This window comes from Salmo salar, chromosome 08, assembly GCF_965601325.2.
Source record: "Salmo salar chromosome 08, fSalSal1, whole genome shotgun sequence".
NCBI lineage: Eukaryota > Metazoa > Chordata > Actinopteri > Salmoniformes > Salmonidae > Salmo > Salmo salar.
In genome coordinates, this window is record NC_138298.1 from 13,881,330 (window position 1) to 13,903,027 (window position 21,698).

A 21,698-nucleotide genomic window follows, 5' to 3' on the forward strand; every position below is an offset into this window, starting at 1 on the left:
TTTGTGTCATTCTCAAAACTTTTGGCCATGACTGTAGTATATTTCACAAGAACAGAATAACATACTCTGAGTTGTCCTTAAGTTAGGTCCTGATCTGGCTATGCCAAATGGCTATGGGCTACACCAGTTAATTTAGCAGACAAGATTTGCTTAGAATTCCGTGGCATTATTTTATATTATTTCATAGCATGAAGAATACAATTAAACAAATCCAAATAAAATGTTAACATTTTCTCCAAAGGAGGGAGTGCGCCCATACGGCTATTCTGTGGTGAGCGGTTAACAAACATTTTAGTCATTTAGCAGACGCTATTATCCAAAGCGACTTACAGTAGTGAATGCATACATTTCATAAATTTTTTCTCCGTACTGGTCCCCCGTGGGAATCGAACCCACAACCCTGGCGTTGCAGACACCTTGCTCTACCAACTGAGCCACAGGGGACCTCTGCTTAATTTAGAGTTATTAATGTAACTTTAGTTGTTCTAGAAACGTTGGGCTATATGTTTTGATTTTCAATACATTGTAAGGCTGCATGAGCTCTGCTTTGTTTTTTGCACAGGCTGTATACACACTTCATTAGTCTCTCATTCACAATTTGACAAACACTTGATAATGCCTCAAATTTCAGGGCGGCATCCCCTTTGTGGCCTTAATGCACCTTAAAAAAAATCCATGCCTTTTGCGGTCAGTGACCGTTGTGCCCTCGGCCCGGAGTGCTGCGTTGTGCACATCTCCTTAAGTGCTGAGAGCTCATAAGCACCTCTCACTCACATGGCTCTCCATCATGTGATCGGGTCTTTCTCACAGGCTATAAGTGAAGACAGACACATCGGGGACGCAACCTTATCCATTTCTGAGGTGCATATTGAAGATATTGGAAGAACTGTCCATAGTACAAAAGTCGACCTATTCTATGCGAGAAATAAATATTCCAAACAATGTCTGGGACAGTTGTGAGATGCAATAGAACCCAAATGAATACAACCACTAGCATAATATTTTTTTTTACACAATGTGACTGACGCAACAGATCAGAACATTCAGCTTAAAATGTTGGTAAATTATGATGCTATTTCATCACATTACTTTAAGCGCAGCAATGCGCACATGGCAGTAGGCTATAAGTAAAACGTTCCATTAGGGGAAAAACACCATTATCAAAAGTGACCGCAAATACGATTATACATGTAATGCTTTTATTATAAAGGTGCATTTTTATGGTGAAAATAATATTTTCCAAACTTGATACTCAGGAACTGTTTTTTTCTGCCAGTTACTCTCTAAACCTCTTGTAAATTTAATTAATGTTATTTGGCCACTTTAGAATAGTATAGTATAGTATATAGGCCTATGGGCTAGGCTACATGAGGTGTGCGACTATGATTAGAAAAAGTAGCACATAAAAAGGCAGCTTCTTCACAAGTGATAATATATCATTCACAAGTGATAGGGTAATATTCTCACCAATCAGACTATTCTTGATTTAATCTTGTCTTTACATATACTAAATAATGTATGTGTGAAATTTGTTTTGATTTAGAATGGACCATTATCATGCACCTGTCTCGAAACAGGGACAGCTGAAAAAATAGAGGTAAACTATGCACTTAAATAGTGAATGGAGGACACTTTGTCCCATGGTTCATTATCATGCCAGTCAGGTAGGCTATACTCCTGTTGTAAAGATAAACAATGTGCCTAATATTAGGAAAGTTGAGAAATAAATATAGTAGGCCTAGTGTAAGGATCGACGCTGGAGACGAGAAGCAGGGAGTGAACATTTAATAACCACAGACAGGAACAGAATACAGACAGATTCTGGACAGGGTAAACGGAAACAACAATAATGCTGACATGGGGATGAAACAGAGGAAACAGACAGATATAAGGAAGGCATTCACAACGTGAATGTCCAGGTGAGTCCAATGAGTGCTGATGTGCGTAATGATGGTGACAGGTGTGCGTAATGAAAGGCAGCCTGGTGCCCTCGAGCACCAGAGAGGGAGAGTGGGAGTAGGCATGACAATACCCCCCCCCCCCCCCCCAGGGGTGCCAACCAGCGTCCCACCTGGGCGAGCCTGACGGGCCGGCTGAGACATGGGCGCTGGACAAGCCGGCTGGGGGCGTAGAAGCCCGATGAGCCGGCAGAGGCGTGGGAGCCTGGCGAGCCGGCTGAGGCGTGGGAGCCTGAAGATCCGTCTAAGGTGTGAAAGCCTGATGATCCCGCTGAGGCATGGGAGCCCGATAAGCCGGCTTAGGGTTGGAACCCTGATGGACCAGCTGAGGCATGACGAGGGATGGGAGCCCAATGAGCCGGCTGAGGCGTAGGAGCCCGACGAGCCGGCTGAGGCATGACGTGGGATGGGAGCCTGCCAACCCAACCAGGGCAAGGAAACCTCTCCAGCTAGCTAAGGCGTGGAAGCCCGATGCGCCAGCTGAGGCACCCCCGGTTCCATTGGCGGCGGCACCCGGACCCAATGTCACCAACAAAACAAAAAACTAAAACCTCCCTGATGCATCGTATAGTGGTATCAGCAATCTGTAAGGATCGACGCTGGAGATGAGAAGCAGTTACAGGGAGTGAACATTTAATAACCACGGACAGGAACAGAATACGGACAACGTCTGGACAGAGGAAATAGAAATGACAATAATGCTGACACAGGGATGAAACAGACAGATATAAGGAAGGCAATCAAAACGTGAAGGAGTCCAGGTGAGTCCAACGAGTGCTGATGCATGTAATGATGGTGACAGGTGCGCGTAATGAAAGGCAGCCTGGTGCCCTCGGTTGCTAGAGAGGGAGAGCGGGAGCAGGCGTGTATCATGACACTAGACGAGACCCAAATGCAGACACAGGAGGCAGATGGTTGGAGTATAAGATGTTTAATTAATCCAAAGGGAATAGGCAAGAGAATGGTCGTGGACAGGCAAAGGTCATAACCAGATCAGAGTCAGAAGGTACAGAGTAGCAGGCAGGCTTGAGGTAAGTGCAGGAAGAATGGTCAGGCAGGCGGGTACAGAGTCCAGAACAGGCAAGGGTCAAAACCGGGAAGACTAGAAAAAGGAGAAAAGGCAAAGCAGGAAACGGGAAAAAACGCTGGTAGGCTTGGACATACAAGACGAACTGGCACAAAGAGACAGGAAACACAGGGATAAATACACTGGGAAAACAAGCGACACCTGGAAGGGGTGGAGACAATAACGAGGACAGGTGAAACAGATCAGGGTGTGACAGCGGGACACCTAGCCTATAGACAGCTGATGGGAACCTCCTATTTTTAGTAGAGGCCATCTCTCTGTTTTCTCGCACAATTGCATAGCCTATAGGAATGTTGCACAACATGAGCTCATGGGCTGTCATGAGGTGTTTGATTAGATTTTCGAACACATTTGCATTGGTATCAAAGCAATTAGAGGGACAATAGCGCACTGAGTACAAGGCAGTTAGCAAGTTTGGTAGGCTACTAACGACCATCAGCAGCACCAGAGTTTGGAGAAGCGTAATTACCGTGACTAAACGGTCACATGGAATGTGGCTGCCTTCATGACTCGTGACCGCTGGTGTGGCGGTAATACGGTCACCACAACAGCCCAGACCATTCCTCCTCCACCAAACTTTACAGTTGGCACTATGAATTCGGGTAGGTAGTGTTCTCCTGGCATCTGCCAAACCCAGATTTGTCCGTCGGACTGCCAGATAGTGAAGTGTGGTTCATCACTCCAGAGAACGCGTTTCCACTGCTCCAGAGTTCAATGGCGGTGAGCTTTACACCACTCCAGATGACACTTGGCATTGCGCATGGTGATCTTAGGCTTGTGTGCTGCTGCTCAGCCATGGTAACCCATTTCATGAATCTCTCGACGAGCAGTTATTGTGCTGATGTTGCTTCCAGAGGCAGTTTGGAACTCGGTAGTGAGTTGCAACCGAGCACAGATGATTTTTTACCAGCTTCAGCACTCGGCGGGACCGTTGTGGCCCACCACTTCGTGGCTGAGCCATTGTTGCTCCTAGATGTTTCCACTTCACAATAACAGCACTTACAATTGGCAGGTGCAACTCTAGCAGGGCAGAAATGTGACGAACTGACTTGTTGGAAAGGTGGCATCCTATTACGGTGCCACGTTTTATACACCTGTCAGCAACGGGGGTGCCTGACATAGACGAATCCACTAATTCGAAGGGGTGTCCACATACTTTTGTATATATAGTGTATGGTCATCTCAGTTGGTTCCTTTCTTTCTCTCTCTGTCTCTCTCTCTTTCAATGTGCTTTCCAACAGTTCATTCAACAGAACGTAATGGTGAAAGCGATACATTTTATAGTTTCAGACAGGGGCGAAAATCTGATATCAACATTGGAGGGGACAATTACATGACATTTTCTCAAGAGCAATTCCTGAGGGGGACACCAAAAGTAGTGCTGTAACACATAGCCTACATTGTAATATGGAAAATGTATATTGAGGAACCAAAGAAATAAGGTGTTTGCCGTACTCCTAACTACCGGTACCCAAAACTACTAATCACAACAGCAATAACATTCCCTTTAACAAATCTTAGTTCAGTCACCAGTTTAAGTTGAGAGTGGGGGTATCCATGGCATTTTCCAATTATGTTCCTATTTTACAAGTCAAAAAAATTGAGAACCTTTCATAATGTTGCCAAACAAAGACTCAAATTTACCTGAGACTGCCTGTCTCTGCCAGTCTGTCCCTGCATATCTGTCACCAACTCTGCTGTCTGTGTACCATCTGTTGCCTGCTCTGCCTAATGACATCATTATGAAACATTTCCATTAGAATTTCATTTCTTTCTTATGAACATTTTATCAACTAGTCTTTGAGATATTAGGCTACTAGGGATCTTACTTTGCGTTTTGGTGTACTGAAAAATACTCTGATGTTCGTCTTTTTTATTTTTCTGCCATTTTTCTACCTGGCTGGCTCACACACACACACACACACACACACACACACACACACACACACACACACACACACACACACACACACACACACACACACACACACACACACACACACAGTGTGTAGGTTATTTACAGTAGGAGATGGGCTTCTATCATCTTATCTTCTATCATTCTGTATGGGCTTCGATCTAAAAGGTAGCTAGCAAATGTGAAACGGATTGCAGTGACAAGAGTTGACAGCTGTATGAGTTCACCATTTACACAACATATGCTGCAACCTTTTGTAATTTTAATAGTTTGTTTCATATTGGCTGGCTTCCAACAATAGCTGAATTTGCAAAGCTAGCGAGCACCAATTCCGTTTCAGTGGTGTTTGCTATAATCTTTGCTACCCGGGTTAAATAAAGGTGAAATAAAATAAATAAATAAAAGTTCCCTTGCGACGAGACCATTAAATATATTTAAGACAATGGTAGAAGAGAGTGTAGTTCTGTTCAGTTTATCGCTAACCTTATCACAGGGACTTTGAAGCACTAACTTACATCATCTGCATGCTGATCTTGGAATAAATTGACGATAGCAAAGATTCCATCTTTGACGACGCCACATAAATGGAATAGGTACTAGCTAGCTTAATAATTCATATTTGCGCGCTAGCTCTGCATATTCAGCTAGTGTGTGTGCGTGATTGACTGGATTAACCTCACGTCAGTTACGTTCATTGAGTGCCTTTCAGACAGTAGACACGACCCCTCTGTTACCTTGCCAACTAAAGAACTGGCAGTGGATCAAACCATTGTGAGGCAAAGGGTGGGGGGGTCGCAATCTTTTGAAACTTAAAAACGCGCTATTAAGTGTCTATAATCAGCACAATTGCTTTCATTGCGTATTATTAATATTATTTAAATTACATAGTTATGTTTCAGTGATATATTGGGGGGGACAAATCATATTTTTCCCAGGATGGGGGGGTATGGTCCCCCCCGTCCCCCCCGGGATTTCCGCCCTCTGGTTTCAGATATACACTGAGTATACAAAACACAAAACATATTATATTTAAATGTAAATTTGTAGCACCAAGCGATTTAAAAAAAACGGTATATGTTCTCCTCATGTAGACTAGATGAAGGTGTCTACATCTGTATAGCGCTCAACCATGAGGTTCAAAATCCAGATATGTTGTTTTGAAAATGGCAAATTAATCTGTGCTAAGTTAATTTGCCTCTATGTGTATTTCTCCGGGTGACTAGTTTGAGGTGTACTGCATGTGTAGTGTGTGTGTGTGTGTGTGTGTGTGTGTGTGTGTGTGTGTGTGTGTGTGTGTGTGTGTGTGTGTGTGTGTGTGTGAGTGTGTGTGTGTGTGTGTGTGTGTGTGTGTGTCTGCCAGCCTGCCTGCCTGCCTGCGTTGTATGAGCATATATTTGTGTGTGACATCGTTGTGCACCATTAGTCCTCTGATTGAGAGAGGATGTGTCCATCTCGACGTGATGGCCGCAGAGAAAGTTGATTGACCCTTGACCCGGCTGTGTGGGGCGAGGAGGGGGCCCTGTCAGAGGGCTAATGACCAGCGGCTGCTCAGGGGCATTATGGGCCATGGCTAAGTGACTGGGCCGGATGACCACCCTCTGTTCTGACCCGATGCCTCTCTTTTGTCCCCCCTCCTATCCCTTTTCTTGCACCCTTAACCCCTCTGGACACACACACACACACACACACACATACACACCCTCTCTAGATTCGGCCTGGAGGTCACAGACCCTGAGTTTGAAAAGCTGTTGGACAGGCTGCCCCTGGACAAGGACGGAAATGTCCAGTACCCCGTCTTTATGGCTGCTTTCGACACAAGGTAATCCCCCCAACTCACCCCCACCAATTCTCTCCTTGACCTCTCTCTCTCTCTCTCTCTCTCTCCCTCTCTCTCTTTCTCTCACTCCTTCACTCTCTCTCGCATTTACTTACTCGTTCTCTCTCTTCAGTGAAACCTCTCCACTCTTCTCCCTGAATGCAGCTAAAATGTATTACGTCTTCACTGACTTCTTTTTATTTGTTGTTAATTAGCACCGTCTCCATTTTCGCCATGTGTTGTAAACCTCCCCTAAACCAGCGATTCTCATTTGGTGGACCCACATTTTGTTTGCTGGAGGTTTTGAATGGGTTGCGAGTGTCTGAGTAAAAATAGTACAAATACTACAGTCTGAACTTAAATGACTAGGTAGAAAATGTGTAGAAATGATACTGAACCTATATTTTAAAATAATTTAACCTCTGAACTATTTTAGTAATATAGAGTTATTAGCAGCACTATTTAGCGGATTTGGTTGATTTTGTGGTCTCAAAGCAGTGAGCTTAACATTCTTCATCAAGAATATGGGCAAAATGTAATTATTGACAATGAAAAGGGTGGGACTGTTGTTCTCTTGTCACATAATTTGTACATTTACTATCAATATAGGATTAAACAAAGTTTTCCAGATTGCATTTTTGCAACAACAAAACATCACGCTGCGAATATTGGATTGTGACTGAGACATCCTGGTTCAAATAGGCTCCTGAGTTGAGAACTACTGCCCTAAACCACTCTTATATACTAATTGTGAAGTAAAGGGTTAAGGCTCTACAATTAACTAACATAGATCCTCTTTTAGTTATTGGTTAGATTCCTAAGTCGTGGATCCTAGGAGAATCATAAGAGATCATAAAGTAATGTCAAATAAAGTACAATAGTAGCCAGTAAAGTTTTATGGAGAGGTTCATGGTCCAATAATGTTAATTCATATTTCTATGTAATCATCCACCATAAACTGGAAAACCTCAAAATAAACAAATATTACATGCTCACAATGCTCTAGTTTTGAGGGAGCATGCAATTGGCATGCTGACTGCAGGAATGACCACCAGAGCTGTTGCCAGCAATCATGTTAGCATATTTCTTACTGAGATTACTGTTCTAAAACATGTTCTTAGGTTTAAAATAACTTTCAGATGAAGATTGTGAGTGAATTAAACATGTTCAATTGCTTTCATGAGCTTTTTCCTCTCACTGCCCTGAGTTTAAGATAAGGGTTTAGCTATCTTGGAATTAAGGACATTTCCAAGTACTTTATTTTCAAGTATCAAATTTCTTCTTAACTTTATGCTTAAGGAGAAACATAAGAAATATCGTAAGAAAATGTCCAATAACCCGCCTCCAACGTCGTTTTGGAGAATTTAGCAGTACTTCCAACCGGCCTCACAACCGCAGACCAAGTGTAACCACGCCAGCCCAGGACCTCCACATCCGGCTTCTTCACCTATCATCTAAGACCAGCCACCCGGACAGCTGATGTAACTGTGGGTTTGTACAACCAAAGAATTTCTGCACAAACTGTCAGAAACCGTCTCAGGGAAGCTCATCTGTGTGCTCGTTGTCCTCACCAGGGTCTTGACCTGACTGCAGTTCGGCATTGTAACTGACTTCAGTGGGCAAACGCTCACCTTTGATGGCCACTGGCACGCTGGAGAAGTGGCCACCCATTGAGCATGTTTGGGATTCTCTGGATCGACATAAACAGCAGCGTGTTCCAGTTTCCGCCAATATCCAGCAACGTCGTACAGCCATTGAAGAGGAGTGGGACAACATTCCATAGGCCACAATCAACTCTATGCGAAGGAGATGTGTCACGCTACATGAGGCCAATGTTGGTCACACCATATACTGACTGGTTTTCTGATCGACTCCCCAGTCATGTGAAATCCATCGATTAGGGCCTAATGAATTGATTTCAATTGACTTATTTCCTTACATGAAATGTAACTCAGTAAAATCTTTGAAGTTGTTGCGTAAATTTTTTTGTTCAGTATAAATCGCTGTGAAATATATTTTCAATAGCATAAAATATTGTTTTTAAGGCTGTTTGAAGTTGGTGGCCGAAACTGAAAGTAAAATAGTTTCCACCATATTCCACCATGGACGTAACCACATACATTGTGGAGAGGTTATACGGTAACCTCTCCACAGTGTTGTGGGGAAATGGGATGCGGGAGAGGGGGAGAGTTGTTGCAATTAGCCTAGCTTCCACATGGGTGAGACATTCTACAGTACATGTAGCACCTATAAAGTAATAAAATACCAAGAAATAACATTTTTGTCAAGTTCCTTAAATGTGCTGAGAATGTTACAAAGCCAAGCAGCTATCCTGCATCATTCCCAGAAAGTTGTGGGAAGGTTGTATGCAAAATAATTATAGGACAACCACGCTCTCACCAATTTGTAAGAAATAAATGGTTCTCAGAATGTTATGTGCTAGCTTAGATATGTCTGTAGTTGTGTGGAGCCATTGTGTGAGAGGGATGCAGATCTGGGTAGAAATAGTGTTGTCTATCAAATACTTTAGGTGCGCTTGATTTGGGGCAGCAGGGTAGCCTAGTGGTTAGAGCATTGGACTAGTAACTGAAAGGTTGCAAGATTGAATTCCTGAGCTGACAAGGTGAAAATCTGTTGTTCTGCCCCTTAACAAGGCAGTTAATCCACTGTTCCTAGGCTGTCATTGAAAATAAGAATTTGTTCTTAACTGACTTGCCTAGTCAGTTAAGTAAAATAAAAAAAATTGGCCTACCTGGTAATTAACTCAGGTACGCTTGATTTAACTTTATCAATAGAAAAGTCCTGAAAGTGCAAACCACTTTCATGACTTTTCTATTGATAAAGTTAAATCAAGCGTACCTAAATAATTTGAAAGAAAACCAAGTAATTTCAACCCTGATCTGGTAGAATGAAATAGTGGATTGGCTTTTGTAGATTTCCAGCCTCTGCTTCAGACCTGTAGTTTAGTTGGAGTGTCACCTACGGCTGGCTCCCTGTTGGTGTAAAGAATGTTCCCCTCACCACACTTTACACAATAAACATGCCACACACACACACACACACACACACACACACACACACACACACACACACACAGGTTATTGATCCAATCATTCAGTTACTGGTGATGAAGTCCTCAACCCAACTAGCCTGTCAAATTTCAGCTTTGTTTTTTACGCCTGATTAGTTTTGTCCCGATTGGTCTCCTGATTGTGACCTCTGGCGCGTGACCTTTAAAACCTACAGTCTTCCCTCCCTAACACTGGCCCTGAAACTGGCCCCGGCCCTCAGCCAAAGGAGCCAAAGGCAGAGGAGTGGCTGGGCCATTTCTCCAGACAAAAGGCAGGGCGGCAGGGGTGGCTGGGAGGACACACCAGCCCGGCCCCTCTTGAGTCCTGCCAAGCGGACAGGGAGAAAATTAGGACCAGTAGTTTTTGTCTGCCCTTTCTTTTGGCTCCCTTACAGGGTGGACTGGCATGTCAAGTTTGTCAGGTGCTCTCAAACTGTTTGACCACATCACACGTCCTTTCAGGCTGCCTCAAAGCGTTTCATGTCTTCGTCCCTGATTCGTGTTGTCGCTTTGCATATGTGCGTCGTTGGGCCACTGAAGCATATGTGTGGAAAATGTGCAGGCTTAAGGGCCCGGACACAAAGCAACCAGTGCTTTTATTAAGAGACTCACTGCACTGCTACATTCTCCTGTCCTTTAAGACATTCTTGAAGCGACCTTTTCAAGTGAGCAAAATCTCCCAGAGCACAAAACAGAGCAATTGAGACTGAAATAATCTCTCTGTTAATTGAATTCCAGGAGAAGAGTTCCCAGTCTTTTCGAGGCAAGTCCTGTTGGAAATTTGGGGCGTACCAACGGAGAGCAGGAGGGGCTGAATGTGCAACTCGTGAATGAGGAGAGCAGGATTCTGGGATGGGGACGAGGTCAGAGTGTGACTTTTCCTCATATCTTATTATGTTTTGCATATGCAACAGTTAAAGCTTCAATACTATATGTAGAAATAGCGCCACCATTATCTGGTTCCTAAAGTTCTATCATTTTCACCTAATTTCAGTTTATGTGACGAAACAATATACAGGTAACTACCAAAATAAAGGAAACACCAATATAAAGCATCTTAATAGGGTGTTGGGCCACCACGAGCTGCCAGAACAGATTCAACACACGGTGGCATAGATTCTGGAACTCTATTGGAGGGACGCAACACCATTCTTCCACAAGAAAATCCATAATTTGGTGTTTTGTTGATGGTGGTGGAAAACACTGTCTCAGGCACCGCTCCAGAATCTCCCATAATGGTTCAATTGCATTGAGATCTGGGCCCAGATTCACAAAACCTTCTTAAGAAGAAATTTCTTCTTAACTGCCATTTTTTCCTTAACTATAGACTTAAGAAGAAAGTTAAGCAAAGTTGCTATTCCTCAAAAAGTTTATTGGAAATGTCTTTGCACTATTTCTTATGTTTCTCCTTTAGGAAAAAGTTATGAAGAAATTGGATTCTTGAAAATAACGTTTTTATATTTGTTAAACCCTTGTCTTAAACTCAATGAGAGAAGTGAAAAATTATTCCGTAGTTGTTATTTTTCTCGAAATTTAAAAGGTCCAACCTAGATTCAAGCCAATCTCTTAGGTAGTTGAACATGTTATTACTCCAACCTCGTGAAAGTGACAAACTGATACATTTTCATCAAAAACAACTTCATATCAAAGGAGTGCCTTTGATTTTGATGACCTGGGCCCAGATTCACAAAACACTTCTTACGCAAAAACTTAAGAAGGTTCTTAAGAAAAATAAGAAGTTCAGAAGATAGTTCGTTAGCGCAATTCCTCAACAATATCTTAAGATTTAATGATTTTCTTCCGAACTTCTCAAATATCTTCTTACAAATCTTCTTAAGATGTTTGTTGCTAGGCAACCGTTTTAGCTAGCTATCTAGCTAGCAATGGCAATCATGTTAGCATATTTCTTACTGAGACTACTGTTCTAAAGCATATTCTTGGGTTTAAATGACATTCAGAGGAAGTTTGTGAGTGAATTAAACATTAAACTGTCCTGAATTAATCATTAAACTGCCCTGAGTTTAAGGTAAGTGTTAAGCTATCTTGGAATTAAGGACATTTCCAAGTACTTTATTTTCAAGAATTACGTTTCTTCTTAACTTTATGCTTAAGGAGAAACATAAGAAATAGGGCAAGAAAATGTCCAATAACCTTTTTGAGGAATAGCATCTTTGCTTCTATTAGCCTCTTTGGGCTAGGGGGCAGTATTCGGAACTTCGGATGACTGACGTGCCCAAAGTAAACTGCCTGTTACTCAGGCCCAGAAGCTAGGATATGCATTGGATAGAAAACACTCTGAAGTTTCTAAAACTGTTACAATAATGTCTGTGAGTATAACAGAACTGATATGGCAGACAAAAACCCAAGGAGAATCCATCCAGATTTTTGGTTTTGAGGTCACAGGGTAGTTCAATGCTAGTCTATGGGATATTCAAAGGAATCCCTCCCAGATTGCATTTCCTGTGGCTTCCACTAGATGACAACAGTCTTTAGAAAGGGTTTCAGGCTTGTTTTTTGAAAAATGAGCAAGTATTTGTATTTTTTCTAAGGTGTCCCTCGTTAGGAATCTAGTCTTGTGGCGCGTGTGAATGAGGGCGCGCACTTCGTTATTTATCTCCGGTATTGAACATACTACATTCCATCTTAAATTGTATCATTTATTTACATATTAGATTACCTGAGGATTGATTAGAAATGTTGTTTGACTTGTTTTCACTAAGTTTACCGGTAACTTTTGGGATTCCTTTGTCTGCATGTTGAACGAGTGGAACGGATGGATTACTGAATCAAACGCGCCAACTAAACTGACTTTTTTGGGATATAAAGAAGGATTTTATTGAACAAAACGACCATTTGTTGTGTAGCTGGGACCCTTGGGATTGCAACCAGAGGAAGATCTTCAAAGGTAAGTGATTTGTTTTATTGCTATTTCTGATTTTTGTGATGCCTTGTAATGCTGGTGTATGCGGGGCGCTGTCCTCAGATAATCGCATGGTATGCTTTCGCTGTAAAGCCTTTTTAAAATCTGACAACGCGGTTGGATTAACAAGAAGTTAAGCTTTTAAACAATGTAAGACACTTGTATTTTCATGAATGTTTAATATTACAATTTTTGTATTTTGAATTTCGCGCTCTGCAATTTCACTGGATGTTGTCATAGTGGAACGCTAGCGGGACACCGATCCCAAAGAAGGTTTTGTGAATCTGGTTTTGTGAATTTTGTGAGTCTGGGCCCTGGTGACTGAGATGGACATGGCATAGGGTTTACATCATTTTCATGCTCATCAAACCATTCAGTGACCACTCGTGCCTTGTGGATAGGGGCATTGTCATCCCATGGGGGCATAGCCATGGTAGCCAAAATAATGACCTGCCTAGCATTTTTATACATGATCCTAAGCATTAAGGAGCTCCTTAAACTTGATTCCAAAAAACCATCTGGGTCAGATGGTTTAGACTCTTTCTTCTTTAACGTTGCTGCCCCTATAATCGCCAAGCCGATTTCTGACCTTTTAAACCTGTCTCTCCTCTCCGGGGAGGTTCCCATTGCTTGGAAGGCAGTCACGGTCCGTCCATTATTTAAAGGGGGAGATCAAGCTGATCCTAACTGTTATAGGCCTATTTCTATTTTGCCCTGTTTATCAAAAGTGTTGGAAAAACTTGATGTCTATAGTATTCTCTCTGGTACGCAATCTGGTTTCCGCTCAGGATATGGATGTGTCACTGCAACCTTAAAGGCCCTCAATGATGTCACTATTGTTGTGCTGCTATTTTTAAGCAATGTTGTGCTGCTATTTTTATTGACTTGGCCAAAGCTTTTGATATGGTAGACCATTCCATTCTTTTGGGCCGGCAAGGAGTATTGGTGTCTCTGAGGGGTCTTTGGCCTGGTTTGTGAACTACCTCTCTCAAAGAGTGCAGTGTATAAAGTCAGAACATCTGCTGTCTCAGCCACTGCCTGTCACCAAAGGTATACCCCAAGACTCGATCCTAGGCCCCCGCACTTCTCAATTTACATCAACAACATAGCTCAGGCAGTAGGAAGCTCTCTCATCCATTTATATGCAAAAGATACAGTCTTATACTCAGCTGGCCCCTCCCAGGATTTTGTGTTTAACACTCTACAACAAAGCTTTCTTAGTGTCCAACAAGCTTTCTCTGCCCTTAACCTTGTTCTGAACACCTCCAAAACAAAGGTTGTGGTTTGGTAAGAAGAATTCCCCTCTCCCCACAAGTGTGATTACTACCTCTGAGGGTTTAGAGCTTGAGGTAGTCACCTCATACAAGTACTTGGGAGTATGGCTAGACGGTACACTGTCCTTCTCTCAGCACATATCAAAGCTGCAGGCTAAAGTTACATCAAGACTTGGTTTCTTCCTCTATCGTAATCATTCCTCTTTCACCCCGGATGCCAAACTAACCCTGATTCAGATGGCCATCCTACCCATGCTAGATTACAGACGTAATTTATAGATTGGCAGGTAAGGTTGCTCTCGAGCGGCTAGATGTTCTTTATCATTCGGCCATCAGATTTGCCACCAATGGTCCTTATAGGAAACATCACTGCACTCAATACACTTCTGTTATTAACCGGTCATCTCTGTATACCCACTGGTTGATGCTTATTTATAAAACCGTCTTAGGCCTCACTCCCCCCTATCTGAGATATCTACTGCAGTCCTCATCCTCCACATACAACACCCATTCTGCCAGTCACATTCTGTTAATGGTCCCCAAAGCACACACATCCCTGGGTCGCTTGTCTTTTCAGCTGCAGCTAGCGACTGGAACGAGCTGCAACAACACTCAAATTTTACAGTTTTATCTCAATCTCTTCATTCAAAGACTCAATCATGGACACTCTTACTGACAGTTGATGTATTGTTGTCTCTACCTTCTTGCCATTTGTGCTGTTGTCAGTGGCTAAGAATGTTTGTACCCTGTTTTGTGCTGCTACCATGTTGTGCTGCTGCCATATTGTGTTGCTACCATGTTGTCATGTGTTGCTACTATGGTGTGTTTTCACATGTTGCTGCCATGCTATGTTGTTGTCTTAGGTCTCTCTTTATGTAGTGTTGTGTTGTCTCTCTTGTCGTGATGTGTGTTTTGTCTTATATTTTTTTATTTAAAAAAATAAATAATTATCCCGGCCCCCGTCCTAGCAGGAGGCCTTTTGCCTTTTGGTAGGCCGTCATTGTAAATAAGAATTTGTTGTTTACTGGACTTGCCTAGTGAAGTAAAGGTTAAAGAAAATAAAAATAAAAATACATATATATACAGTTGAAGTCGTAAGTTTACATACACTTCAGTTGGAGTCATTAAAACTCATTTTTCATCCACTCCACACATTTCTTGTTAACAAACTATAGTTTTGGAAAGTCAGTTAGGACATCTACTTTGTGCATGACATAAGTAATTTTTCCAACAATTGTTTACAGACAGATTATTTCACGTATAATTCATTTTATCACAATTCCAGTGGGTCAGAAGTTTACATACACTAAGTTGACTGTGCCTTTCAACAGCTTGGAAAATTCCTGAAAATTATGTCATGGCTTTCGAAGCTTCTGATAGGCTAATTGACATCATTTGAGTCAATTGGAGGTGTACTTGTCGATGTATTTCAAGGCCTACCTTCAAACTCGGTGCCTCTGCTTGACATCATGGGAAAATCTAAAGAAATCAGCCAAGACCTCAGAAAAAGATTGTAGAACTCCACATGTCTGGTTCATCCTTGGGAACAATTTCCAAACGCCTGAAGGTACCACGTTCATCTGTACAAACAATAGTACGCAAGTATAATCACCGTCTTATCGCTCAGGAAGGAGGCGCGTTCGGTCTCCTAGAGATGAAAGTACTTTGGTGTGAAAAGTGCAAATCGATCCCAGAAAAAGGACCTTGTGAAGAGGCTGGAGGTAACAGGTACAAAAGTATCTATATCCACAGTAAAACGAGTCCTATATCGACATAACCTGAAAGGCCGCTCAGCAAGGATGAAGCCACTGCTCCAAAACCGCCATAAAAAAGCCAGACCACGGTTTGCAACTGCACATGGGGACAAAGATCGTACTTGTTGGAGAAATGTCCTCTGGTCTGATAGAACAAAAATAGAACTGTTTGGACATACTGACCATCGTTATGTTTGGAGGAAAAAGGAGGAGGCTTGCAAGCCGAAGAACACCATCCTAACCGTGAAGCACAGGGGTGGCAGCATCATGTTGTGGGCGGCTTTGCTGCAGGAGGGACTGGTGCACTTCACAAAATAAATGGCATCATGAGAAAGGAAAATGATGTGAATATATTGAATCAACATCTCAAGACATCAGTCAGGAAGATAAAGCTTGGCTGCAAATGGGTCTTCCAAATGAACATTGACCCCAAGCATACTTCCAAAGTTGTGGCGAAATGGCTTAAGGACAACAAAGTCAAGGTATTGGAGTGGCCATCACAAAGCCCTGACCTCAATCCTGTAGAAAAGTTGTGGGCAGAACTGAAATAGCGTGTGCGAGCAAGGAGGCCTACACAAACCTGACTCAGTTACACCAGCTCTGTCAGGAGGACTTATTGTGGAAGCTTGTGGAAGGCTAGCCAAAATGTTTAACTCAAGTTAAGCAATTTAAAGGCAATGCTACCAAATACTAATTGAGTGTATGTAAACTTCTGACCTACTGGGAATGTGATGAAAGAAATAAAAGCTGAAATAAATCATTCTCTACTATTATTCTGACATTTCACATTCTTAAAATAAGGTGGTGATCCTGACTGACCTAAGACAGGGAATTTTTACTAGGATTAAATGTCAGGAATTGTGAAAAACTAAGTTTAAATGTATTTGGCTAAGGTGTGTGTAAACCTTCAACTGTATTTATATACGTTGTATCCCTCATTTTACAAGTGTTTCCATTATTTTGGCAGTTACCTGTAGTAGTTTAGAGCAGTGGTCACCAACCAGTTGATAATATGATCATTATATCAACGTACTGTCACGGTCGTCGTAGTAAGTGGACCAAGGCGCAGCGGGTTGAGTGCTCATTTTCACTTTTTATTTTGAACACTTAAATAAACAAACCACTAACTGAACTACCAGTCTTGCAGCCTAACCACAGCAGTGCAAAGAACAACCTCCCACAATTCCCATAACAAACATATTCCTAAATATAGGACCTTCAATCAGAGGCAATGATAAACAGCTGCCTCCAATTGAATGCCCCAATCCCAATACCTAAACATAGATCTAAACACCCTAGCACAGACATAGAAATATACAACATAGAACTTAACCAAAAAACCCCGGACTAATAAATCAAACACCCCTCTACATAAACACATACTCAAACACACCCTGAACCACATAAAACAAATACCCCCTGCCACGTCCTGACCAAACTATAATAACAAATAACCCCTATTACTGGTCAGGACGTGACACGTACAGTATATACTGTATGTGAATATACATGAACATATATTCACATATCATTTCAATTCACTGGTAAAGGGATGACACCCTAAATATGACGGTAAAGACCCATGAATCACAACAATTTGTATTTATTTTTATTTATTTAACCTTTCTTTAACTAGGCAGGTCAGTTAAGAACAAATTCTTATTTACAATGATGGCCAACCCCAGCCAAACCTGGACGTCGCTGGGCCAATTGTGCGCCACCCTATGGGACTCTAAATCATGGCCGGATGTGATACAGCCTGGAATCAAACCAGGGACTGTAGTGATGGCTCTTGCACTGCCTTAGACCGCTGCGCCACACAAAAAGATCATTCTTAAAATGTGAAATGTTTTTCTTAATCGCTTATATTGGTTTGCTTCACTGTAAAACAAAGAAAAATGTAACTGTTTAAATGTCTAAGTTTGCTGGACTAAAACATGTTGAGATGACATGGAATACTATACTAACCAAGGCAGTTTGTTCACTATAAACTGAATTTTTTTAAATGATGTTGTGTGAACTTACTGTAGGTAGTGAAGTTTGACTTTGCAACTACAATAGCTGAGTCAACCACACAATGTGTTTAGTTGCAGAACTAATTTAGACCCTCAACTTTGCTGCAACTGAAAATATTGTGTTTTGTTTTCTAAAGTAGTAATTTGCCATTTTACAGACATGATATTCATCTTTATTTCCACAGAACTGAGTAGTCATTGTAATTCAAAATTTGTTTTAATTCATAATTGTTTACCTAAGCTCTTTTGATGGAGAAAATAATTCCAAATATGAATAATTGATTAGTGTTTAGACATAATGATATTATAGTCTATAACAAAAATGCTTTTAATCTGAAAGTTTTCACCCCTGAATTATATTATTCTTCAGGCAATGTCTTGGGAAATTACTCAAAATGCATTATATGCCCTCAGTTCCGGGGAGTATTTCTCAATAGTGTCACAGAGTCATTGAATGCATACTGCCTCTTTGTCTTACCACCGTGTCAAATCAACTGATTCATTTTTAGTACTTCTCAGATGTCACACAACCCTGTCTCTCCTCGTGACACAAGTGCCCCTTGTTGTGGTGCCACATGATAACCAAAGCCACCCTCGCGATACTCACACAGTCATAAGCACTGATCTGAGGGTCGCTTTGGAGACCTTTTGTCCACAAAAACAATGGCCAACAGAAGCAGCACTGTCTCCTGGCAAATGATGCCTTAATTGTGGGAGTTAACAAGCCTGTTATTTTTTTCCCATGAATAACAAAGCATTTACTGTGATTTTGTTTTTCTTGAGAGCACAGGCAGACCATTTTCTAAGGCGTATTGCACGCTTGTTTTGGTGTTCCCATGTCATGCTCTGTTCTGCATTGGGCTCCATGTCTCTCAGAATCCCACTACCAAAGAAGAGTGACAAAGACTACGAGACTGGGGACACTTTTTCTAAGTTTGGGGAACATTTAAAAAAAATATATTGTTCATTTATCTGAGTCTTCTTTTGACCCTTTCCCACTTGTTTTCTCCTTTATATTGTTTCCCTCCTTATTCTATCTATTCATTTTTGGCCTGGGATATCCCAGTGGCTGCCCTAAATAGAGGTAGTGTTGAATAGAACATTTCCATGGATTTGCATAATCTCGTGGCATTGGGGTTCTCAGTGCGGGTGAGCATATTGAGGGTTGTGCCAACTGCAAAAAGGTAAACCCTTCATCCCTTGGCAGGGGGGACCCTCACCCTACCCTTCCAGAGTCTTAGTACAACAACTTAGTCAGAATCCAGCAGGTCCGCAGCTAATATACCACATCTAGCCAGTTAAAGCTTTCCCTTCTGAGATACTCCCGCTATCTGTAATATTTTCCACTCAACTCAGTTTTTTGGGGCTTTTTTATATATATATTTTAGGCTTTGTCATTTGAAAACATGTTATATCTCACATATTTCCATCTCCATTATCTGGGTTAAATCTGTTTTTCTTCAAAGGGCTTCTTTACTCATCAATAACATATTCTCATGGAGCTGAGAGTCAGGGAGTGTAATGGTGTAGACATGTTTTTTGTTGTTGTTGTTTTTACATTTCTTACAGACCCATTCATGTCTGCTCTTTCACAGTGCTTCCCAGTCGATGCCAACAAGGCCTAAGATATCTGCTTGCTCTCTGATGGGAAACTGTTGCTTATGTGCTGGGTTGGCTGCCAAGTTTTGGCATTGTTATTGGTGAAGTGGGGAGTGGGGGGGGGGGTCAAGCCAAAAGGGGGCCCTTAAACCCTGTGAGATAGTAGTTATTCATCTATATGTAGTGGGAATTGTCCCCCTCTTCTTTCTCCATCCCTTTCTCACTCTGTTGTTCTTTCTCTCCCGCTCTATTTTCATATTTTCATCCTGCAGATTTGACATGCACCCCGAAGTGAGCCGGGGGAGATCCGACATCTTTGGGTCACTTTGATTACCAACCAGGACAGGACGCTGGATTTCTTGCAGCTTGCGCGCCACTTTGGCTACTCTCCCAAGTCCTCGTGCATTCCCAACGCCAAGCGCAGCCCCCTGAAGAAAGGGGATGAGAATCTCCGGCAATGCTCCAGAAAGCTCCAATGTGTGTCTAACATACTTGCAGACGGCGTGTGTGCCAAGGTAGGGGTAAGGGGGCATGGGTGGGAAGATAAGAGCGGGGTAGAGGGGACTTACAAAACACACAAGGGTAAGCCCCTATCGCCTTCAACACACACACACACACACAACACTGTGCTACCCGCATCTGTCTAATGTGAGCTCAGTTGGGATCAGCTTGTTTAAGGTTACAGCACTGTGTGTGTGTGTGTGTGTGTGTGTGTGTGTGTGTGTGTGTGTGTGTGTGTGTGTGTGTGTGTGTGTGTGTTTGTGTGTGTGTTAGGGGGACTGATGGCTGTTGGGTGGGTGGGTATGAGAACAGGGGGCCATGGGAGTTCCCTAGAGGGACCTGCTGCTCACACTCACCCAGCAGAGAGAGCTTTGTCCTTCACGTGGGAGAAACAGAGGATCTCCACTCCTGTCTCCCTATCACCATATCACCATATCCCCACTCGTGAAATTGGAGGGGGAGGCCACTCAGCTTTGGTGCAACTCTCAGAGAATCTCCCAACTTCCCCATTTCGGATCAACATTCTTCCCTTCTACCTTCCCTGTGATCATGATAATAATAATCATCACACTTTAAACAAAGCACAACTTTTAAGGATTAACAAAGGAGAGTGGAATTCCACTTACATATTTTCCAGATTTGAAATGACAGACTGGACAAACAGCTTGAAGGGTTGGAGCTGGGTTTGAACCTCTATCTCTGGTGGGGAGAGTGGTATAGGCTATATACTGTATATGTGTCGTGAGCCAGGAGATTTACCACTAGGCCACCGGCTCTGCACACCATAACCCATTTATAACACTTAATGTATGTAGATACTTCCAAAATCTTCCGAAGCAAATATCATTCCCCATAGTCCCAGTTGGTTTTAGACCGCCCCCGTCTGTGGGGAAAACAACATGTGGTTACCTAGGTTACCCCATTGGCTCACAGCAAAAAAATATATATTGTTGTCTGCTTGTTTTACTCAATTACAAATTACATTTAAGAACAGTACAGCATGTCTAAAGATTACTTTTCAACATTGCCTGCTCCCAGGCGACCTCACAACTTAGAAAAACATAATATTATAAGGCTTCCCTCATGCCCCTTTTCATGAAGGTGCTAGCAGCCACGTGAGTGAGTGCTAACTAGCTACCAACCGGAACATTAAGCTACCCAAGACCAAAAACACAAACAAACGGACTATACAGCTACAAGTAGTGAGTACAGTTACAAACGGACTATACTAAACAAGTTAAATGTCTTATCTGCGATTAAATCATTTTGAAACACATATAGACACCGGTTCCCCACATTTCCCACTCTCCCATGCTGAATATATGTTCTCTTTCAATTATTTGTTGGAGACGTTATTCTCGCTTCTCTTCCTCACGACGAGCATTACTCTCTAGTTCTCCTCAGATCGACTCGATACCAGTTTTCCTGCTTAGCTGCTCACAAGTGAACCGTTAAGGATTTCAATGCAGAGTGTAGGTCTTCAGACCCTGTCGAGACATTGAGTACTAACCTGAAGGTTTTTGTTTTGTGTAAAAAAGTTAATTTTCTACTTCTCAGTCTCAGTTGGTAGTTAGCTCACGGCTAGCTATTAAGACTCGGTTATCCCTCACTGCAAGGCTAACTTGGCTAGCTCGCTGAAAGGGAAGAAGGCACTCCCTCTTCTGCCTGCACACAGACCCGGGCCCCATGGCAGCCCGTTGGTTCCTGCATCTCGCCCCAGCCTCACAGCTGGGAGGGAGCAACAAGCTGGCCTTGGTGGACTGAGATCCCCGGTGACGCAGCAGTCTGC